The sequence below is a fragment of the Scomber scombrus genome, chromosome 10, assembly GCF_963691925.1.
Source record: "Scomber scombrus chromosome 10, fScoSco1.1, whole genome shotgun sequence".
NCBI lineage: Eukaryota > Metazoa > Chordata > Actinopteri > Scombriformes > Scombridae > Scomber > Scomber scombrus.
The window spans coordinates 1,210,456-1,236,333 of record NC_084979.1 but is presented as its reverse complement, the minus strand read 5'-3'; positions in this window follow the sequence as shown (position 1 = coordinate 1,236,333).

Below are 25,878 nucleotides of genomic sequence, written 5' to 3'. Positions count from 1 at the left end.
GATGCTTGGAGAGGCCAAAGGTCAGCAACCCTGAAACTGGCTTTGCGAGTCTGTGTGTTATTTTGCCGACCAGCACAGAGGCCACAGTGGGAGGAGAGGCACAGACAGGTGAGAGGTTCATTCAAAATGAAGCAGTATGTCTCAGAAACACCACTATTCCATTTGCTGCTGCTTTGATGATTTTATCTACAGGATCAAACTAAATGTTTGCTGCAGTCTTGCTGCAACAATGGATTATTGCTTGAAACTGAAATCATTTATTTCAATTATACTCTCTCCAACCAAAATCAGCACAAAAATAACCACAATTAACCATTACATACTGTTCATATTCTGACTCATAAATAGTCTCTACACCAATTCACATTTATAAAATCCCTGTCAGTCATTAATAAATGTTTGATTAAACTTTAATGAAGTTGTCAGAGAGTGTACAGGGTGTATTCTGTTTATTTATGGAAAAAAATACACTCATAGAGATGAAAAATAAAATGATTTTTGAAAGTTTTTTAATAAACACAGGTCCAATTTGTACATTTGCATATACAAAAATGTGTATCGGCAGCAAAAAAAGAAAAAATCAAAAACGTTTTATTTCATATTTGTATATTCTGCATCATATTTGGAAAAGTCTGGCTAAAAAAATGTGTATCAGGGGTTTTTACAGCAAACGTTAAAATGGGTCAAATTTGACCCTTAATAGTATGTAAGGATTAATAATCATCTTGATAATCATTAATTATTACTGATAGCCAAACCTGTAACCAAGGCCCAAAAATAGCCAACTAATGTAAAATAACATGATGTTGTTGGCTGGTTTTCCTCCTGTCCTCCCCAGTTCTTTGAGTCACCAGCCGCTAGTGTTGTTTACCATCCCCTTAAACTACTTGGTGTACTCTCAATTCTGTGTATAACATCCAGTTCTAGGAAAAACACTCTTTAAAAAAAACAAAATCTACTATTCTCTAGAGCTGTGCCATACAGATTGACACAGATCAGCACCACAGTTGAAGTTCTTTCAGTTTACAAAGTAGGGTTGCAAATAGGATCATAAAAAGATATACTGAATACATCAAATATCTAGTACAGCCTAACTAGCTTTTACACTGCATCAAAATCCAGCTAAAGATGTTGATTTATTTCAGATAAGGGCCCAAAATGAACACCATCATTCACCAAAATGTGGGTAAAATTAATCTTTGGCAACTAAATGATGAGACCACCCACCACTCTGGGTGATTGGAAAAGATTAATTTCCTACATGTGCTGGAGAAAGCTGCTGGTTAGCTGTGTCTGTGTTTGAAAAAGAAGATAGCGCTGCAGGTCGAAGAGAGAGAGTCAGACAGGGAGGCAGGAGCAGGAGAGCTGCCTAGAGGAGGAGAGGCCCTGCCTGGAGAAGGAGAGGCCCTGCCTGGAGAAGGAGAGGCCCTGCCTGGAGGAGGAGAGGCCCTGCCTGGAGGAGGAGAGGCCCTGCCTGGAGGAGGAGAGGCCCTGCCTGGAGCAGGGGAGGCCCTGCCAGGACTCGTCAGGCTCCAAGATAACATTATCTTCTGCTGCTTGGAAGTGGTTCATTTACAGCTCACAGAAATTGAATATAGTCTCTGGATGTTATTTGACATCTGGTGACATCCAATGAAGTGTTGCACATTTCTGTTGGAATATAAAATAAAGATATTTGATGAAAAAAGTCAAAAGTCTGACATGAGCTTAATTGGTGCTTAAAGGTGTGACTTCAGATGTAACCTCCTTTGTAATCATCAACATTTTCATCAGTAACGGATTACACTTACATTTATTTTGTAATTAAATTACGTAACATCTTTACACATGTTGATGTGAGGATGGGTTCTTAGTACAGAGTCATTTATTTTAAGTTGGATGATGAAGAAACCATCCTGAAAATCTCTCAAGTAGTCTGACACTGTTTCTGCCCCTGAAGCAAAGAGCAGAAAAAGTAGTTAATGACTGATAAGATCTATCTAGCTGAAATGTTCCATGTATAATCATGGGAGCTAATTAACTGTGCGGGGATTATTACAAAAGACAAGTTTTCATTTTTATTTCCAATTATCATCACACAGTTGTCTCATATTATTTTGAGCTGGAATCACAGTGTAAAATCATTCAACAAACTCAGCTATCATGCCAAGAGAAATATCAAGTTTTCACAATACAAATGCAGCCAAAATCATCATTATGTGTTCAGCGTCATAAACGATCTCTGTGTTTGTTAGGAGCTCTATGAAATAGAAGTGAATCCAGAAACAATAAACTGTTTCTACTTACCCATTAAAATATAGGTTAGTTATCTTTTTTACTTTTTACATTATTGTAAACTCATGACCTTTGTCTTTGTCGGGCTCCTTTAAGAATGATGACTCTTTTTTTCTCCAGTGATCTAATTGGTCAGTAGTCGAAGTATTTACAGTTGGTGATTTGATTCTCAGGTGCAGAAGCAGGTAAGCTGTTTAGTGTAAGTTGCCATGGTGATTTATCCCTGTGAAAAGTGAGCCACTTTCATGACACCAGAATATCTGAGTTAAGACCAAAGATAGCTGGCTAATTTACTAATCTGGCTTCGTGCTACAGGACCCTGCTGAGATGTTTTTTCTTTTGAAAGTTTTGTGTGTTTACTTAATCAGTGATAGTGACAACAGGCATGCATCGCCAGTCACTAGACACCCACCACCCAAACTGTGCACCACCAGACACCACTTATCCAGTCAACCTGCACTGCCACGCGGTGACATCGTGCACGACCAAGTTGACAGTGCATGCTACCCAGTCGACAGCTGGACACACACACCACCCAGCTGGATAGTGCTGATCAGAAATAAATAGTTCAAATGGAAGTAGAGTGAGAAAGGCTAAAACAAACTTTGGATATCAAAGCAAAAATGTAAAGAGGAGGAAATTGCTATTATTAATATGAATGGATGCCCTCTAATCTGTTGGTCAGTTGTACCATCATGGATAATCCCAGAAGTTGAAGTAGATCTATGCTTACAGAATAATCAATAAAGATAGAAATGAGCAGATATAATAAAGGAAGTTAAGTCATACTGGCAACAAGAATGCAGTTCATATTTACAGATTGATACAGAAGGAACAAAGGATCCAGAGATTATGAAAGTGGTATTTAGAGAAATCAGTATCTGCTGATAATCTTATACAGAAAATATGAATAAACATTTTTTGCACTGATCCCTCAAATGTGTTTATCAGACACTTGTGACAAATATATGTAATGAATGCATTATCTTTTACAATTTAACAATAAACTTGATTGTATAAAATGAAACAGTAAACTTCAGTGTGAATTTCATAATTATAAATAACTAAATAAAAAAGCAGAACAAAACATACACACACACACACACACACACACACACACACACACACACACACACACACACACACACACACACACACACACGTGCTGGCTACGATGGTACATACTGGACAACATATACACCAATACCAACATATCTGCAATAGGCCAATATCAGTCAACAATATCTATAGATAAAAAATGAAAGCTGAAATTGAAACATTGAAATGAGTAAAGCTGATAGGCAAATAAATACCTGTTTGATGGCTTATGTAAGTAGATACAAAAGGAATGGAGTTTAATTGATTAGGCACAATATAGCTACATGGTTCACAGTGGTGGGGTAATTTGAACTACTATGGCTTCTCTTTCCTCTCCAATCCTATTGGCTGGAGAGCTTCAGACCTGCTCCTGTGATTGGGAGACATGACAATGGTATATTGTCAGTGGCATGAACAGGCATAGTGCAAATTCACTGAATCCAAATGTATCACCCATGAGAGGAACAGTATTAGTATTTTACATCATCATGCTGTACTTATTCCCTCTATTTTCCTGGCCCAGGCTCTCATGCAGTGACACTGTGAGATTGTTTGAGAAGGTGGTAGAGTCCAAATAAACAGGGCTCTCTCATCTACAGTAGTCTAGCACCTCATTTACTTAATTTACACCGTTGGAAAATATGATTACACTCCATGCTGCATTGCACTGTAGCTGTGGACTAGAGCAGTTTGGAAATGATGAAGGCCAGTGGGGGGCCTAATAACAAGGTTACCACAGGAAAAATAAAGCCATGCTTCTGGCTACTATTATCTTTCGCTCCCTCAAAAGGTTGATTTTTCCTTGATATTTACTAGTTTAGAGTCCAGTGTTAGACTGAGATATGTTGAGTGATATACAGTATGTAGTAAAAGTCATGCATTCTGTCTATGAATGTGAAATATCATTGTTCATTCATTTTTCTTGGATTGCAATGAAGAGTTTAAAGATGCAGCGTGTAGGATTCAGTGGCATCCATCAGTGAGGTTATAACTATATGGTTTTAACAATCAAACTAAGAACTGAAACTATGTAGTCTCATGAGCTGACAGGTGGTAACTCATTCACTGAGTGGCAGCAGGTCATGCCTCACTTTACTAAACCTGCTGTGTTTATTTACCTTCTCTGGTGTCACAGGGAGCCTGAAAAGAATAACTTATTGTGAGTATTATTAATCCAGACTGCAAGCACTTGACGTTATAAATAATGATGACCAGGAAGAAACAGGATGAAAAAGACACTTCTTGTATTTTAATATGATGACATAACATGTTTCAATAACTTTTAGATGAGGAACTGCCAGTATAAACAGAGCAGGTCACCATGTACAACACATCTCTGAATCGACTGCTTTTCATTTACTGTTACCACATTAAGAATTTTCATAAAATATTTTAATAATCTAACTGCTGTTTTAATTGCTCTGTCTTTTTATGTGTTACACACTCTGATACCTTCTTATAATGTGATGTAGTACTGTTACTATTAATCTACCCAAATGATCTATAATTGTCTCCACACTGATGAACTACTATGTTAAAATGCTTGTACGTGTAGTTGCTAGTGATGAAAACAAATAATATACTATTACTACAATAATATATCACACAAGAACATTTCTGCATAATGAGTACATTTACTTATGATACTTTGTATATCCATACTTGTAATGGAGTATTTTTTTACTTAAGTAAAGGATCTGAATACTTCTTCAACCACTGTGGTTACAGATACATTATACAGATTTCTTCCTTGGTGGTTCACAGATTAGGTGCACCCAAAATCTAATGTGCACTATGACAGAATGAGAAAGTGTGTGCAAACATTTGACTGGTACTGTATATACAACTTTTTATGTCTTTTTGACCACTCAAAGCACTTTTACACTACATGTTGTATACACACACATTCATACACTGATGACAGGAGCTACCACACAGGGTAACAACCTGCTCATCAGGAGGAAACTAACATTCACAGCTTCAAGTACCTTGGAGTCCACATTTCCAGGGACTTGAAGGTGACTATAAACACCACCAACATCATGAAGAAGGCCCACCAACGCCGTTATTTTCTCAGGAGAATGAGGCAGGCTGGCCTCAACACCTCAGTGCTGGCAGCTTTCTACAGGTGTGTGGTGGAGAGTACACTCGCCTTCTCCATCACCACTTGGTATGGAAACCGCTCTGCTGCCGATAGGAAGGCGCTACAGAGGGAAGATCACCTGCAGCAGTCTTCCATCCATTGAGGACATCTACATCAGGAGGTTCAGGAGCAGTGCGGCTTGCATCATGGGGGACCCAACCCACCCCCGGCCCATGGACTGTTTGTACCCCTCCCCTCGAGTAAGAGGCTGCAGAGCATGAAGGCCAGAACTACTAGGCTCAAGCTCAGCTTCTACCCTGAGGCTGTCAGACTGATGAACTCCATACATCTGTGAATGCACTGAATGCACTTCCATCCTCCTCCTGCCTTGCCTTACATACCTAATACATGCTGCTCTGTTTTAGCATTCTGTTTTTAAATCTACTGCACTGGTTATTTGTTATTTATTATATATATTATTGTTGTTTTATTTATATTTTTTAGCCTGAGTCTGTGATTTATTTTTTATAGCTTATTTTTTTAGACGTACTCATTGTACTGTACGCTGCTGGACCTGAGTACAAATTTCGATTCATGTGCAAACATGTAAATGACAAATAAACCTTGAATAACAACATTCACAGGAACAATTTGGAGTAAAGTATCTTGCCCAAGAAGGACACATCGACATGTGGACTTGAGGAGTCAGGAATCCAACCTCCAATCTTCCGATTGGTGGACAACTGCTCTACGTCCTGAGCCACAGTGTCTAGTGGACATAGATTATGATGTGTCTATAATGATTTAGCAGCAAATGGAAGAAAAATAGAGACTCCATAGTCATACCTGGTATCCATCTTTCACATAAGAAAATCGATAGAGTACTTTTTAAAAGGACCCACGTATGGTATTATCAGTACTTTTGGCATCAGCCCACCCACCCCTAATAACAGATGAAGGCTGTTTGATAGTGCTAGAAAAATCTAGTATGGATGTTAAGCTAGAGCTTTATACATCCACAGGAAAAAGGCATATATTAAAAGATTGATCTCAGGATTAAGATGTCTTATCATATTATTAAATTAAGTATTTTAATGCTTGTCTTCAGTTTCCCATTGTATACAGTATGTGTATGAGCAGGCAAGGAGCCATGCTATTGTATTTCCCAGTCTTCTTCCCTGAGTCGCAAAGCCATGACAACAAGTGCTGGGGATTAGAGTACTTGGATAACGTTTTTGATGTAATGAGTAAACTAATGCATTAGGTCCACAATTTAAGTACTTATTTGTTTAGTTACATTTTCAAAAAGGTAATCTGTTATTATTTTTTAACCAACTATTCCTGTAGCTACCTTTTTACCACAAGAAAAGAAAATCCACCACAAATTCGCACTGTTTTTTGGCAGGCAGACACCTGGCTATGTGCTACGGTTATATCACTGCACGCGTGTACGGCAGCTCAGAAGGGACAACATTCACTTTGTGGAAATGTTCACATTATTTTTCATTATTGGAGGAAATAAGAGCAAGAACATTACAGTTACATGTAAGTTGTGTGTGTTGGTCTGTTGCAGTGATGTAGAGATGTGTTTAAAAGCCTGGATGTAGTTTATAACTTGTATGTGAGCATATGTTTGAGAAGCCAATTTAGTCCAATAAAGACTGTAAATGGAACATTGTGTGTGTCATTCCTGCTATCAGTGTAAAGATTTATAGATGATGGATCAGACTTGGCTGTGTGATGATGGTACAGTCATTATATTTAAAGGAGGTCTGGACTAAAACAACATGAGGAATCACACAGTAACACTAAAGTACTCTAACCACTTACTGTTTTCAGAAGGTAATGCTGTAATGTAAATAGTTACTTTTTAATGGAAGTAACTTTGTAATGTAATTAGTTACTATTAAAATTAAGGTTAAGCACTGCACGGTGATGTGATATCAGATCGTTTAAAAAAAAGATTTTGTTGGCATAGACGGCTTTATTTATCAGTACACCGACAGGAAACAGGGGAGAGAGAGGGGGGGGGGGGTGTGACATGCAGCAAAGGACCTCCGATCGGGATTTGAACCGGGGTCGGCTGCGTATTCGGCATGCGCTCTAACCACTCGACCACCTGCGCGCCCAGACAACAGGAAGGAGTCAGCAGGTTGTGGAGACAGTAAAGAAGGTCTCCTGCCCCTTTGGGGGGCCCATTACTACTTAGTATGATGAGTATGGCGGGTGGGGTAGGGGTGATCTGGGATATGTGGGCTGGTGAAAGGTTAGAGATCTTCCTTCTGGGACCACAGAACAGCATGAGGGAAGCATTACATCCCTCTGTCTTCCCTTCCTCTCCACCAAGCTGAGACTCAGCTCAGATCATTTGACCTCTCAGCGTGGGCCAAGCAGCCACTAATTAGCAGCAGTCTGTCTGTCTCTCTTTGCATCTCCTTGGCATGATTTATAACTGGAATTAAAATGAGTCTGGAGTGACTGGAAAGAATGCTAATCATACCCACACAAAAAAACTGGATTAACATCTGACTGCTGGTGCATTTTGTGTTTGCTGTCATAAGCTCTGGAACACATTTTAACAGAAAACCTGAGCATTTACCATGCAAGGAGGGTGGAATTATGGGAAATGTAGGATCCAACCTTTTTGTATCCAACACTTTTTGTAGCTTGCGCTATGGTCTCTTGGTCTCCCTCCCCTAATAAATTGCTATAAGACTGAGGAATAAGTGTGAAGGCCAGTGACCACTGCATGGAGTTGATAAGCTTGTGTGTGCAGATTGTGTGAGCTTGGAATAAACATGTAGCTGTTTTAACACTTTCTTTGTCCACCTGTTCTTGGCTTGGCTCCCTGGAAGACCCATGGGTCCTCAGACTGGGCTGAGACAGCCCCAGGCGGAGCAACAGGAGAACCTACGGTGAAGGAGCTGGTCCATGGGAGAGTGGGATCACCACTCACAGTGATCACAAATTGAAGATCACAGCCAGAGGGACTCAGTGCAGCCAGGTGCTTTGGCTGGTGTTTAGCAACAGTGGAAAAGTCCAGAAAGATCCCGTTTTTCTCTCTGAGATCCACACTTGTCTCTCATTGTTGCAGTGATGCAGTGTTGCAGTATGTAAACTTGACATGCATGACCAAGATAAGTAAAAGCAAATTTGCTTTTGGGAGCTGAAGTGTCTGCAGTGGCCACTTTTACTTAGATTGTCGATCCACAATTCTGATGACTGAAGTCCTTAATCCAATTAAATGATGTCTTTAAGAACAGTCCATGTTTCAAAGCAAGTCGTAAAAATGCTGTTTAAAACTAGATAAAGAAAGGAGTAAAAGTCAGTCTGTTGGAGTGCGACTTCCTGAAGGAGATGATGACAAATAACTGTATTCTGATCTGCCCAAACTCATTTTACGAAGGGGGAAAATGAACCAGACTAAAAAGCACAGATGTGAAAGTGCTACTAGGTCTACTTTTGCCAGCCTGCATTTATAAGCAACAGAGTGTGTACATTTCTTAAAACAATACTACATAAAATACAATATATATCCCAACATTATTCTGAAGTAGTTCAGTGATGACCTCTTTGGTGAAAAACCTCCCTGCCCTTCCATATGCCTTCATGCAAAGTCAAGGTTTGGGAGAGCAGCAGCCCAGATGTCCCAGATAAAGATGTTTGAGAAAACAGTGTCAGAATGATCACTAAGTTGTATTGCAAGTTGATTTATCATTTATTATCTTCTTCCAGCTTCTAATTCAATTGCTATAACCCCTTAAAGACACATCAAAAGTTAAAACTTCCTTTATAGAATGTGAGTTAAACCCTTACATACTCCTGTCATATTCTACATCCTTGCAGTATGTTTTGACCCTGTCTAAGAATCCCCTCATAAAAAGTGTCTATACCAAATGTTGAACCACAGATGTGTTCAGAAAGCATCAATAGTGGATCTGACTGATCAATAAATGTGTGATTAAACCTTGATTCATGTTTCAGAGAGCAGAGAGAGTGTATTTTTTACATCACTCATTTTAGGAGAAAAAACAGCTACTATCACACAATATCATGTCCTATTTTACCTAAGACATGAACATATAACATAGCAATAATGGTGGAAATGTATTTTATGTAAAGTGAAAATGACAAGAACATTATGGAAGTGTGGGGTTTATTGTAGAACCATTAGAGCCATCAGTCTTCACTGTTTCATCATAAAAAGAAATCCTTATTAAAACTATTAACTATTCATTTCACTAAAACACATGTCAATAGATACGGGTGTAATATGACCCAGAACAGCCTCAATGGACAACAATGTGTAGCACCTATATAAAAGTATAACATTTTAAAATATTTTCATTATTGTGCATTTTGGGCCACTTTAGGAAAAGTCATCAAATTTCCGAGTGAAATACATTCGGGGTGTTTGTACAGCTATCAATTGTCAAAAGGGGTCAAATTTGACCCAAATAGTGTGAAAGGGTTAATATAATTCAGGGCCGTAGGTACCACTGAGGACAATGAGGTAATGTCTTCTGTATTTCTGGGCACTGTAAGCACAACTATTTAGACAGTACAATAAATATTTGCATTACATGGTGCAACACTTGCCAGGGAGCATTACTGTAACCTGACCACAGAAGGATTCTTTGGTCAACTCAGCTAAGAATTCCTAACCAAGAATGCAAACAAGGAGAGGGTGAGGCAGGTGGAAGAAAGAGATGACAGCAGCAAGGAGATAAACAGAGGGAAAAGAAAAACAAACTGTGATTATTTGGAAGACGTGAGAGAAGAGCTTGGAAGAAGAGGCCGTCGGATGGAAGTGGGAAGAAAGAAGAAATTAGGCAGAGAGAGAAACAAAGAAGGCAGATAGTTACATCAGGGCACAGAAGGGAAAGAAGGGAAAACAGAGTCAAATAACAGGTAAAATCAACGTGTAAAAAACTAAAACATTATGCATTTATGGAGAGATCAATTGAACGCATTAGCCTCAGTAATAAAAAACCCCATTCTGAGCTCAAATTGCAGAATATTAGCTTTGATTATGCACCGTTTCACAAGCGACTCATCATCTCACGAGGGGGTGCACTCATGACAGAAATTGATTGGCTTTTATTGACCCAGAAAGCAGGATTAAATAATTAGAAAAACGCTTTTACAATCCAATATTACTCATGTCTGCATGTCACCCACTCACAATGAAACCAGCCAAAGACGACACATTAAGCTGGAGGGGAGGAGAAAAAAAAGAAAAAAACCAACAAGAGAACACTCGCCCACCACCAATTTTCGGGTTTCATGCATGCAGCTCTTTGAAGTCGCAAGTTTGGCGAATAAACATTGTCTGTTCACTCTTTCGAATGATTTCTGTCTGATGAAGAAAGAAAATGGTTTGAATGGTCTATCACACTGTGTGGGCTGCTGCCGCTGCCCGTCTCCTCAGCAGCTCAATGTTCTGTTAGAACTGCGTCTTCAACTGAGATTTATTCACAAATCCATTTGACCTGACATGAAATGAGCGTTGAAACATTTCCATGTGTTTGCTATACTAGCGCTGAGGTAAAAATATACGTTTTTCAGTGGAGTCCAACTGCAGGTCCCCACTGTATGTTCCAAAAAAAGTGACACATTCTCTGAAAGGGGCAAATGCTACATCATTTCCTATTTTCAGTGTCGGCTTGAACTGATTTTCCTGCTCTTACCGTGACAGGAATAAAAATGTTATTAACTTTGTGGAATAAAAAAACAGCCACTGCGCTTTACCTTTACTCTATAAGGGTAGAATGTTCCCCCGTCATTGTCATATACCAACAAAATGTAGAGACACCAATTGCCATGAGTAGGATTTATGATGAGTAGGCCCCATTTGGTGCAACTTTTGCAACATTTGACAAACACACACACACACAACTGCACTCCAGAAATAAATGTTTCCTCTATCATCTGGCAGGCTGATCAGGAAACATAAAACAACTGCTCTGCTTTTTCATTATTTACTATAAAGTTCATTCATTTAAAAAAAAACAAAAAAAAAACTAAATGAATCACGAAGATTTACACGAGGTAGATTTTTATGCTAAATCTCCCAGCCTGGTACGGTCATCTGAGCTGCTTATCTAAGAACAAACTCTAATAGTTGGTTCACCTCAAACCCCTTTGAACCAACTGTTCACTGAGAGGTCGAGGCAGAAAGTGAGGAGCATTGTCGCAGACATCTCTCATCCTCTCAGGCCAGTTTGAGCTTTTGAGCTCTGGGAAGCGCTACACAGTTCCTTTGGCAACCAGGAATATGTATAAGAAGTATTTTATCCTAAGTGCAATTCATATTTTAAACACTTCCTAGTAATCAATATGCACACTGGAACTGATACACACTTATATTTTATACTTTACATATTTTTATGCATTTAATGTTTCTTAAGAATGATCTTATGGAGTTTATGGATTTAATTTCTGTGTACTTTATGTCTGTTACTGATGAGCCAAAGACAGTTCCCCACCATGGTGGACAATAACATTCTATTCTATAGCTCTGTGCTTCTTTCAGTTTATTTGCTACAAATTAAATTTTCCTGCAACTAACAAAATATGGAATTGATTACAGAACATTGTGTCATACTGACAGAATAAAAAGGACCTGATCCGGATCTTAATTCCATTTCAGGAGCAGTTTTCACCAACAGTAACAACGTTGTTTGACTAAATGATCACAAATGAGCTAACAGCACTGTAAAAACAACACATGAAAAGTAAATATAACATCAACTGACTCATTTTAGTTTTGTCCAGTATAGAACTATGAATGTTAACTACTATTTATCATACACTAACATATACAGCTTGAAGATAGGGGTTGCAAGATCATCAAGTTGAAACAAAATATCCATCTCTGCCATCTCTCATCACTGTTTTTCATAGCACTCCTTTGACAGAAAAAAACCCAAACTCACAGAGATCTTTCTGGTAACATTATGTTGAGTTAAAATGACAAGATCCATACAAATACTAATGGTCAATGGACTGTTCCTATATACAGTAGCGCTTTTCTAGTCTTTTTGAACACTCAAAACACTTTTACACTACATGTCTCATTCACCCATTCACAGGGTGTCAACCTGCTCATCATATGGAGGCTAACTTTCACACCCATTCATACACTGTTGGTACAGCCATCGGGAGTAATTTGGGGTTAAGTATCTTGCCCAAGGACACATGGACATGAGGACTGGAGGAGGCGGGAATCGAACCACTGATCTTCCAATTGGTGGACGATCGCTCTACCTCCTGATTCACAGCTGCCCCCATATCGGTAGGAACAATTCAACAACACCTTGACATGTAGGCATGTACCTACCGTCTATACGCCCATAGTGGAAACAAGTAATGAATGCCACATTGTCATCATCACCTTTTAAGTGTATATGTTGAACTTGTTAGCAAACAGTTGATTATTTTTCACATCCAGCAGTTACTGAGTAACATTATTATTAATTTGCAGACATGTCTATCAACCTTGTAAATGTAAGTCCAATATTAACTCTCTTTTAGTGTCCGTTTTTGCTCTCTAACATTTCCTGAGGGAATATTTGCCTCAGCAGGTAAATAGTAAAATTGTAGCTGGACAGCCAAACAATGAGCTGGAACTCACTACAAAGCTCTGTAAAGCTGAGGAGAGCTCTAGAGTCGCTGATCCTTCTCTGCAGGTTCATCACTATGAGCCATGCGTCTCACATCACACAGCCATTTGATACATTGCTATAATATATATATATATAATATTTAATTTAACAGATAATCCAAGTGATCAAACAAGTCTAAAGAAAACACTATATTTACCAATGTTTAACTAATGGATAAAAACCCACAGCATGTTTACCCTTTTTGTTTACATTTGCATCACAGAATGTTCCTTTAACCTGACATCTGAGCCTGTACAGCTCATCCAGGATGTGCTTGGGCACCTCTCTGTCTGACCAGTAACAAGGACGCGGCAGTATTTAATCAAATTAGCCATGCATTTACTGCAGCGTATGCAAGGTCTCCTCATACTCAGCCATATGAAGAGCAGTAAAACCCACGCAGGGTAGAGGGCAGGATGGAGGTAACCGCAGTGGGGCTGCAAAGTATCTTAAGTGGTAGAAAAAATCCCATGGCCCATTAATTTTCAAATTAAGCGCTGCCTACCATCACCCATTCTGTCCTTAGTCATAAAGGGATTGACGTGGAGGTTACTGCCGACCGTCTTTATGTGTCGTACCCTTCAGGGCTTGTCTCAATCTACTCCCTCAGGCTGATTTTGTCTCTGTGTGTCCTGGTGCTCCAGCCAATTAGCATGCCATGTTAGTAAGCATGCACCATGCAGGGCTGAATATGCCCAAACCTGCCTCTGTGATTTCCGTAATTGCACTGTGGCCTCATTATCTCATCTAGTTTAGCAAGTGCTTGTCCAAAAAGGCTGTGTGGAATTGTGTGTATGTGCATGCTGTTGTTCATGCTTGTTTTTTTGCTTATGCTGTGCATTTAATTACATCAGCTGGTGAAGTCACTGCTGCCGCTCTGCAGGGAGTACAGTTTCCCAAGAAGTGCTCTGACCTCCCGTCCAGTAAAAACGGAGAGTTGGTTTGCAGCACTGAGTGCAAACTGGCTGGCAGCAGCGTGCTTGTGATTCATCCTGGATGCAGAGAGGTGGGCAAATGGCACTGATTGTCTCTTAGCGGTTCATTAAGCAGCAATAAGGTCGAACATTAGCCCCTAACCATATGATATTCATGGCTGCTGATACCACTTAGCCCGGCATCTGCTTCTCCTGCTCTTGTCAGAGTCAATCTTTAAACAAGCCAAATCAATATGCCAAAGATAATCACATGCCACTGGAATCATCGTCTGACAGCAGGCTGATGTAATACAGGATTCTGTGTGGGCCTTGCACAAAAGGAGGCCAATTCAAAGGTTACTATAGGTGAATGTTAGCTTCACTCTATCCACATATAGGTTCAAAACACTCCCTAAGGAGGCCTGCTAATCCGATGGAAAACGTCAGAGGAATATCAGACCACATGTCATCATTAAATCATTAGAAGAGCTGAAGAGAAAAAAACAGAATGGAGGAATGATGAGAAGAGAGAAGGAGTTAGAAAGAATATGGCTCCCGATGTATATATATATATATATATATGTCTGGAGACCAAGCAGATTGACCTTGAATTATTAGATATGCATCCTATAAATCACTAATCTCAGAAATTCTATGTCATATCCTGTATATTTGAGCAGAAGTAGTATAATTATTGTCGTTTTTTTTCTTTTCAATGTTAAAAACAAAAAAACAAGTTAAAACAATCATAAACATTTTGGGTTATGTTCTTATTTGCTTTCTTTTCTAGAGTTAAATAAGACCATGGATAGTGTTAAGATGCAGGGTGGGGTTAGCTTAATTTAGCATGAAGACTGAAAGCAAGGACCAAGGTCATTATACAACATTATATCTTGTTTCTTTTATACAGACAAAAACAAAAAATTAAAAGCAACTTTTTGTGGTTTTGAGGGAGTTACATGCTAAAACTATTTATTAACAGATAGATGCAGGAAGTCTTGTTGTCACAGTGTGCCAGGTGTGGTACGACTGTGCTTGTATACCAAACTTATACCAAAACCTGAGCACATCGTTTGTATAGGAAGAAATCCTTGGGGTGCTTGGGAGCTTTCACTCAATGGGCAATACCCTCTGGTAAATCATTGTGATGCCTAGTGACCATATCGTAAGACTGGGTCATAGGAGAGAATAGCCAAAGCAGAGTTTAAGCTGTGAGCTAAATCTGTGTTCATCATATATTTCTTGGTGTACTGTCTGAACAGTCTATTTTAGGTTTTGACCACTAATTGCTTTCTTAAAGTAGACTACTTTAATATATGGACTGTACTTTCTGGGAAATAATACATTTTGCCCCTATGACAACCTGGATATAGGAACCTCCAATGTTACCATCCTTTCACACCATTTAGATTGTAAATTTAGTTGCCAAAATGACTTATAGTAACGTTTAAATGACAGGGGAAGGGACACATTGCAGATGAGGTCAATGCAATGTTACGTTCTCTTCTTTTATAAGGTGATTTTGGCTTTTTAGGAGCAGACAGGGATGGGTGGATGGCTTGATATTCAGCAAAAAAATCAGAAGCAGCAGTTGAGTACTGTTTGAGACCACTGGACAGAAATTAGGGCCCTATGATTTCCACGTGGATGGAATCGCAGAATTGGCCGATTAAAACAGAATTTATTTGTAACGCGGAATATCGCGGAATTTGACATAATTGGACTGAAATGCTGTTTATGTGTGGAAGAGGAACGTATGTCTGGGGAAAACTGCACAGAGGGAAGTAAATCTGGGTGGCACAACAAGCCCCCTCCACACACTGAGCCCATCCCCCTTCAAAACAATGTAAGCACGGCGAAGCGGCTGGCCACGGCTCTGTCTTCGTCGGCGAAAACACTTCGAAACTCGACATTAACCCATCAGTACAGAGCCGGGCAGTTTCCGGAGGATTTTTATATGTGTCAGGTGAACTTCAAATTCTGCCAACACTCAGTTGACTGGAAACGTAAAAATACGTGCAATGACCACGTACTGTCCAAAAGCCATGTGAAGGAAAAGTACAATAATAACGCCAGCAAGGCCACGTCCCTACAGACGTGCATTACTGCTGCTACATTCAAACTCAAGAAAAGAGTTTGTTGAAGATTTCGTGGCTATGTGTGCTGAGGCGGACATCCCCTTGGAAAAGATGACAAAACAAAAAGGAGCCCTACCTAAAAATGTTAGCAGCCTTTGCCATATTCAGAAGTATAGAGTATAGCTACCGTATCGTGCTTGGCTTGTATCATACAGTGTTGTTTGGTCTTGATATCCGTGTGGAGGTGTTATGTGTTTATCATAAGTGATTATCATATCTTGCTTATAGTATATGAAATCCCCCCCCCCCCCCCCCCCCCCCCCCCCCCCCCCCCCCCTCTGGAAAAATTTGAGTTCCCCCAAAAGACATGATATCGTTGGCACACTGCCATTAGACAATTAGACAGTTTTATTGCTTTGGAGGACTGCAGGTTGGTTGTGCGTGACAGGTACGACAGGTCTGCATCACTCGTAAATTTTGTTCGTACCTAAGAGAAAATCCAAAATACGAGAAAATTGGTGAATGCGGCAAATCCTCGTAAATCACTCGTACGCATGGTTTAAGAACGAATCTGTGCGTACGAGTGGTTCTTGCATCTGGCCCAATGTCATGGAGGATCTTGGCTCCTACCTAGTTAATGGAACAGCAAAAACGTGGTTATGGGCCCAAGACAGATGAGCTACTGAGGCAAATGGGGGTTCGAGAGAAGAAAAAAACCTGCTGGACAATCTCCATGATGCCTTTCATTTGGCTTTCACAAAGTTCTCGAAGCACTGGGACACACATCCAGCCAGAGATGTTCACATGCTGACCAGGGTCTTTGATCCCAGATAGGCTCCAGCAATGGAAAAGCAGATCGAAGCCTACTCAAGACTGAAGCCTATGGCTAACCCATCAGCAGAGCTCAGTGAGCACTGGATTGCCTATCAGCAATGTGTTTCCAGGGACCCCCTGACAACTGATATGGAGCTTGCAAACTACTGGAGAGGCCTGAGTGAAAGATTCCCAAGAGTTGCAGAGATGGCTGTGTCCTTCATCTACTTCCCAGTCAGCTAAGTTGATTGTGAGCGGAGATTCAGCAAATACAAAACTCTTCTCACAGACAAGAGAGAGACACTCACTGAACTCAACACAAAAAGGCTGGCAATCATGTATGTCAATGTTGATGTCTCTGATAGGTGGGAAACTTGAAGAGAGAGTGGCTCACAAGGACTTACTAGTCCTACAGTTTAAATAACTTGTTTAAGTTACTTTTGAAGAAGTTTAAAATGTTTGGTTGTTGTTTTATGACAAGTCAACTAAAATTTCATTACTTGCTGCTTGTTTTTGATGCACTTTAATGTGCTATATGGTACGGTATTGAGGAAATGTGTTTGTTTGTTTGTTTGTCACCTCAATTTCATTACTTGCTGCTTGTTTTTGATGCACTTTAATGTACTGTACGTTACGGTATTGAGGAAATGTGTTGTTAATTAGTTAATAAGTTAATAAGTTAATTTCTATTAAATTGTGTACATTTTAGTCATTTACATTAAAACACACTGTGTTTGTTAGTAAAATAAGAGTAAAACGTAAAAAAACAGGATTCCCAAAAATTAAAACGGAAAAAACGGAATTCACAAAAATTAAAACGGAAAAAATGGAATTTGGGAAAAAATAAAACAGATTTTATAGGGCCCTAAGAAATGTTACAGTCACATCGGGACATTTTAACCAGACATGTTTACCATCTTGTCCGGACACTTTAAGCTGACATTTTTACTATCACATCAGGACATTTTTACCCATCATCCTTTTAACCCAAACCATGATCTTTCCCAAACCCTAAGTGTTGCAAAAAGCTTAAAATGCATAGACACATGAAATGGCCTTCAATATGGTGTGTTATGTATACACCATCCCATGAAATCATGTTGTTTACAAAGATGATCCTTTACGGATTAGTATCAATATCCATTTTGAAATCATAGAAAAGAGATGCTCTTTATAACTTGAGCTCTTTACCTTCTGCTGCCTCTTCGGATCCATCTTCCCACTGGACTGTCAATTCATGCAGTATGATTATACATGTCTACTCAGACCATATGACCACATCAGGCTTCAGGGATGTTTGAATTAACCTGGGGTAAGAGTAGTTTTCTTTTCAGGTCCACCCTCATCACCCATGAGTGTGCTACCTGCAGTAGAGCTCCTCTTACTCCTTTTGGAGGAGGGTGGCTTTTCTCTCTCCATGATAAACTGGATGGATGGGGCCGGTTTAATGTGGGTCTGTTGATTTTTCCATCTCTCCTGCTCCAAGATGTCAACTGAGGTTCTGAGGACATGACCATGATGCTGTATTCTGTATCACCCCTGGTTAAGTGCAGTCAGTATGTGTGACAACATGCCTTTCCCTCCACATAACATTCCCCATCTGAGCAGGTCTGTTACTGTTGGGAGAGTCTCGTACACTGTTCTGAGCTGAAAAGAGATGCAAAAGGTCTCCAATCTTAGGCTTAGTTTAGGCTGCTTTGGCAGGTCCCACTTTGTTCACGCTCCTTGTGATCCAAGTTCCACAGTCCTTGACCTACGCTCTTCATCCTCCACGTTTTGGTCCTCAGCTTGGGCGCCTCTCCTCTACCTTGGATCTGCTTTCCGCCATTGCTGGAAGTGGGTGGTTCCAAGTACTTGTCTCCCCATACACTGGTTCTGGATTATGTCCTTCAACTTCAGCATGCTTTCTATCTGTGCCACTGATATGTCAGCTGCCCACTTGCATCCTGAACTTGTGGTGACGCCTGCATCTCTGGTCTTTTCATTGCTGGAGTCTCTGTACATATGTATAAGCTTAATGTATAGCCCTACTGACAAGAAGCTTGGCCTTTAGAGGTGATTGTTCACTCGCCTCTCAACTCCTTCCACTGAACTTTATAGAATGTCAGTAGCCAATTTAGTTTTGGTATCAGGCCATGTCGGGAGAACCAAGTCTTGAACTTTCCAGGTAAACCTGGAAAACAACTCACCTACTCCTGTGAAGATCTCCTCCTTCTCCAGAACAGCATCCTTTGCAGCCTAAAACCAGTGGATGTAATCCCAGATGAAATCCTGTACAAACCGAGGAAACAAGGTAGACGTGGTGGAGTCTGAACCAGGCTAAGACGTCCCTTCAAACCCCCCCTTCCCTCCATCGTGATGGCAAATGTCCAATCTCTCCGGGGCAAGACGGATTTCCTACACGCCAGGTGCCGAGTGGAGAAGGCCTTTCAGAAGGCCTGCATCATCACCCTCACCGAGTCCTGGCTGAACAATACATTCTCTGACGCGCAGGGTTAGCCTGGATAACTTCACCATCATCAGGGCTGACAGGACGAAGGCATCTGGTAAGGAGAGGGGAGGGGGCATTTGCATCTATATAAATGGCCGCTGGCGCAAAAACATCGAGGTTCATGAGACGGTCTGTACCCCTGATATCGAGATGCTGACCCTATCTCTTCGCCCCTTTTACCTCCCCCGGGAATTCCCAACCATAGTCCTCAGCACTGTTTACATCACCCCCAGCGCTAACACCAACACTGCAGCTGAGGTGGCAACCAGAGGCCTGTACTACGAAGCAAGTTCAACATACCCAGGGTATCTTTCTTTTTTGGGTTTGGTTTAGCTTCACTAAACCAAACATTGGACATCTGGATTATCCGTACTACGAAGCGAGTTATCAACTCTCTCAGTCAACCCTGGGTTTTCCTATCCAGCTGCAAGCACGTTCATGTGAAAGAGGCGGAGTTGTTAATTACGAGCGACAGAAATCAGCACTGTGACTGTTCACAGCTGTAGCCTATGATATGAGAGGAAACGGTGAGACACACGCGCGGACAAAAGTATGCTTTACGTCCCGCAAAAAAGTCATATGCAATGAGGCGAAACATAAACGAGAGTAAACATCTAACCATACAACAGAACAAGATACTGTAAAGAAAATTCATTCTTTCATGTAGTTTACCTCAGTTCTGTATTGCTTGAATATAGTAGTTCCCATATAATTGCACATTTTACACACATCATCTTTTCTAATTTAACAGATGTAGAAACACTAGAAATGATTTCCAAATATTAAAAGTAGTTTAGGGCACAAGGAACAGGTATTAGTGTGACTTAAAATATTAATCAGAGTGAGTATTTTGATAATGAATGAATCATTCTGAATATCTCATATAAGAATAAAATATAGCTGCATAATGTCAGACTGTCTCTGCTGCTGAAGCAAAGAGAGGAAACGTAGTTAATGACTGAGATCTATCTGATCCAAATTGTGCATTTATAATCACTGAAGAACATTAATAGTGTGTGGATTTTTTTTAAATAAAAGAGGATCTTTCATTATTTCCAGTGATCATCACAGTTTTTCATGTTATTCTGAGCTGCAGTGATAAATCGGAGTCTATACTCATCCATAATCAGCTTCATTCTGGAGATAAACTATACTTTGCACAATTAAAATGTAGTTAAAATCATCATTACGTGTTTAGTGTTGCTACAGTAATATTGATCTCTGTTTGTTAGAAGCTCTGCTTTAAACCCGGAGTGGAAATAAAAAGCCTCAACGTGTCTAATGACCTTTAAAAATGTAGCCAGTCTTAAACCTTAAAGCTGCGGGTCATGTGACACACAGTTGCAAGGAAAGAGAAATGTTATTTTTGTATAGTGTAAATGCCGATTCTCTTATTGTTTTTGATGTGCATTTGTACTTTCAGGTCATATTATTTAAAATTTAAAATAAAGTTTTTTAAAAAAGGATAACTTTTTTTTTTAAAACTTGTTGCTTTATTTTAAACTCAGGACTTTTGTCCATGTCGGGATCCTGTTGCAATGATGACTTTTTTTTCAGTGATGTGATTGGTCAGAGGACATGGTTTTGACAGGTTTGGATCTTACTCTGGAACTTAACCTGCTCTAGAGCAGGTTAGCCGTTCAGCATAAGTTACCATGGTGATTTACCCCGGTAAGAAGTGAACCAGCGTCGTAGGACGGAAAACCCAGGGTTAACCCTGAAGTTACCTCCATAAGAGAAAATCCAGCTTCGTAGTACAGGCCTCAGGTGCGCTAATCGAATGCAGGATATGTACGCTCCGGTTTTCATTCTTGGGGACTTAATAGCTGCAGACTTGAAAACCTACTTCCATCTTTCCATCAATATGTGGATACTCCAACGAGAAGGGACAACATCTTGGATTCGTGTAATGGGAACATATATGACGCTTACAGTGCTAGGGTCCAGCCACCGCTGGGCTCAGCTGACCACAACATTGTCTTTCTACTTCCGGAATACACACAACACCTGAAACGTCACAAACCTGATCTACAGCGCCCACCAATGGTCAGAGGAGGCAATTGCAGACCTACAAGGGTCTCTTGCCTGCACAGACTGGAAAGTCTTTGACAATGAGGATAACCTCAACACTAAAGTCGAAGTAATTACGGACTACATCAAGTTTTGCATGCCAAATTCCATCCCAGCCAAAACAGTCAAAAAATATCCTAACTGAGCTGAATCACTATAGACCAGTTGCACTCACCTCCATAATTGCAAAATGCCTTGAAAAACGGATATTGAATGCCATTCTCTTAATTGTCAAACCACACCTAGACCCATATCAGTTTACATACTAGGCAAATAGAGGAACAGAAGATGCAGTGGCGTACCTCCTCCACACCCTCTTGCAATAACTGGACCGTGCTGGCCATTATGCCAGGGTGAGTTTCATAGATTTCAGCTCGGCTTTTAATACCATTCAACGACACCTTGTCATCCATAAACTAAGTATCCTACAAATCCCATCTCCTCTCACATAACTCATACATAACTTTCTGAGCAATAGACCCCAGGCTGTCAGATCAGGGACCACCACATCCCCCTTCATAACCATCAATACTGGAGCCCCCCGAGGCTGTGTACTGAGTCCATTCATATACACACTCTACACAAATGACTGTCTCAGCCCATCTCCCATCATAAGGTATTTCAAATATTCTGACGACACTGCCATATTAGCACTGCTATCAGACAATAACTCATTCACAGCCTACCAACAGACCATCAACCACTTCTCAAAATGGTGTGCAGACAACTACTTCCTCCTGAATGTCACAAAAACAAAATAACTCATATTCGACACCTGCAAGAAGACTACCCCAACGGACCACATATGCATCAACCACCCAGTGGAGATAGTGGACAATTTCAAATACCTTGGCATCACAATTGACAATAAACTGACTTTTGATCAACACACCGCAGATATCCACAAACGCTGTCAACGGAGATTTCATGTCATCCGCACACTCAGGACCCTCTGTCAAACCCCACCTCTGGCTTCTCCTGTACCGTAGTATCATTGAATCCATCCTTCTGTATTGTGCCCTCTGCTATTTCACCATGCTTCCTTGCAAAAACAAAAATAAGATAATAAAAATCACCACTACATGCTCCAAAATCCTAGGCCTCCCAACACCCAATCTCTCCACACTTGTTGATACTGCCATCAAACGCAAAGCACAGTCCATAGCAGACCGCTGTCACCCTCTACATTGATGTTGGCATGAGATACAGACAAATAACATACAGGAAGATCCGCTTTGGTAAAAGTTTCATTCCATCCGCCATCACTATTCTAAATAAAACATCCAGTAGGTAGCAGTATTGGTCACCTGTTTGTGTAATTCATGTGTAAGTGTTGTCTAGAAGGTCTGTTTTGTTTTTGTCTTTTGTATCCTGTTGAATGTCTACAAGTTTTGTTTTTTCTTGTTGATGATGTTTGTTGACCTTTTGAATGTTGTACGAATGAGTACAGATATATGACAACAAATTTCCCCCTGGGGACAATAAAGAATGAATCTGAATCTGAATCTTTTATTAGGTTTTCCTCAATTGATGATATAACCTCTCACTGGATTTGGAGCTGGAACTTACTGATCATTTTCCCATTTCTGATCACCATGCTTCCTTCGTTTGAATTTCATTCTTGCCCATGTTGCCACATCAACAAATGTCTTCAGGATTGACCTCACTTGTACATGGGTTGAAGTTGTTATGGTTCAGTCATCAGTAAAGCCTATAATTGGATGTTGGCAAGTGTTGGACCCCTTTATTGGCCCTACATCCCTTTTCCAGGTTCTGCTACAGGGTTGTGAAAACGGTAGTTTTGAACCATAACTTGAATCCTACAGAGTAGCTAGTGATCATTCCCCTGATATGGTGGGGGATAGAGTAGTATTCAATAACTCTGTTGATGAGGTTGTGAGTGATGGATCTGTATGCATTGGCCAAGTTAAGTTAGACAACTGTCAGATTGCATTGGCTCTTAAAAATAAAATAAAGCTTTTTGTGTGTTTCTTTTTTTCCTTTTAAGTGGAAATAATGACTAAAATGAATTACCTTCAGAGATTACAATACAGCTGACAAGGCTGAAAAGACCAACCCATTCTCGTTCCCAGGTTGTCAAATACTGACACATACGTTCTGTCTGCTACTACTACTACTACTACTACTACTACTTATACAGGCCTGGAGACTTTTTGTATCATTATGATTTAACATGACATAGCCTAGCCCATTCAATTTGCATCTATTTTATTCGCCAATGCAACCATACAGAGAAAGTATAATGCCATTTGCTCCCAAAAACACAACACAGAAGAATAAAACATTTTAAAAAGTAAGCTAATAATAATCATAAATAGAAAATATTTGAAATACTAAAATTTGTTTACAGAATGGAATAATCATAGTTTTGAAATGGGATATAAAACTTGAACATTGAAAAGGAAATCTGTGCTATGGACAAAGAAATGAAGTCTATGAAATATTTGAAGTTCAAAATCAAAAATTAAATGTGATGTGCATAAATAAGTTATGTAACAGTGGAGGCTGAATGCAACTGAGACTGAGAGAAATGTACATTGGTTTCGAAAACAGACGTGGACTGAGCTACTTCCGCCATTTACCAAAAAAAAAACACAACCTGATGCAATGACAGATTTTCAAAATAAATTACAAACAAATATAAGTAACATTAAAAATAACTAATAATTTAACATTAATACCAAATAAAAGACAAGTGAGACACACATGAACTTATTCACTAACTTAAACTTTGTGGAAATAACAAAACCACTTTACAACAAATATTTAATGATATCCTTCGAACTTTCAGCACTGATAGTGAAATGGACCTTGTTAGCTTTAGTTGGCTTGGCATGCAAACATGCTTGCCTCATTTGCTGTTTAAGTATAGTATTTTGAATTTAACTGAATTTACATGAAGATTGTGGCTGATTTACACCACCAGTGTGTGCCAATTTTTAAAAAAGTGTTGAGATGTGGTGGTGTTAGTACAAGAAAAAAAAAGAAAAAAGACAAAGCAGTCCTCTTGTAGAGTGTACGGCCCTTTCACCTCATTGACTCTGAAATTGAATCCTAAACTCTGATGGGAGGAAATGTGCTCTTGAAGCAGAAGAAAAAAGAGAGAGAGAGAGAGACGAAGAGATTGGGAGAGAGAGAACACACTCCATTAAATCAATTAAGTCTGCATGCTGCAGGAGCCTAGGCAGGAGGATAATTACTTAGGGAGAGTGATCAGAGACTAATCTAATGATGATGCCCTTTGCTACCCACTACCAGACTTGATGAAGCAGCACTCCTGCGGGACTGGGCTCTGGCGGTGAAACTGATGAAACCTACACACAGAGACACACACAGGTTTGCTTAAGTGACTTTTGGGGTATTTACATAGACATACATAGACGATAACCTAACCCTGGCCATAACTAGGGCTGCTCGATATTGGCTTTCAATCAGTGACAATCAGTGTATTTACGAAATGCGAACAGTTTTTTGCAGAAGTTTGTCCGTTCAGTGCCACTGTAGGCCGCAATGGCGGTGCAACATGGAGGCCCCCTGAAGGGTCACCTTCCCCTGTGTAGATTAAAATGCTATTTCTCAAATAATACAAACACAACGACTCGTATCTTCATTTGATTAAACAGGAATTGAATTACAAGAGGAAAGACTTCAAAAATGAAGACTAGCTGGTTGGTTGGCAAACAAACATTTGATTAACTGCCACTCATCCACTCTTTAATGGATGACTTCCCTGAGCTTTTCTGGATGCGACAGTCTCCAGCTGGTCTAGGTGGCGTGGTGATTTTAAAGAAAAACCAAACAGGAGGCTTAAAGGCAGTGTATTGCTGCCCTCTGTGGTCAAGTCAAACTCTTGTATTAGCAAGATTTTCAGTAGGTGTGAAGTTGGTGTTTAAGCTGGTGTTGTTGTTGACCTACATTCTCAAAATGACAATACAGTCCGAGTCTCTGTGGCAGTTGTGAAGTGATTCCTGGCATGTTTTCATTTGACAAGGTGATGCTGTTCAGAATGACCACATGTTGTCCACTACTTCAATAGTCCGTTTTATCTTATATAAATACCAAGCAGGAGGAGGAGATACCTTTATGTTCTACAATCCTCTATGATGCTGCTTTATAGAACTATTTGTCAATTTGTGATACCTTAAATAATGTTGCATCCATCTCAGTTTGTCTTCTTCCAATGACTTTGCTGCTTGTGTGCAGCCTAGATGTTTATATTTCCAGTTTGGTCAATGGCTTATACTCTCTCCTCTCTCACTTCTGTTAGTCCTCTTCTTCTCTCTGTGCTGTCTCTTTCAGTCGGCACAGAGAAGGCAAGGATTATCCCTCCAGTGGATTTCCACTTGACAGCTTTTGAACTTTCACTGAC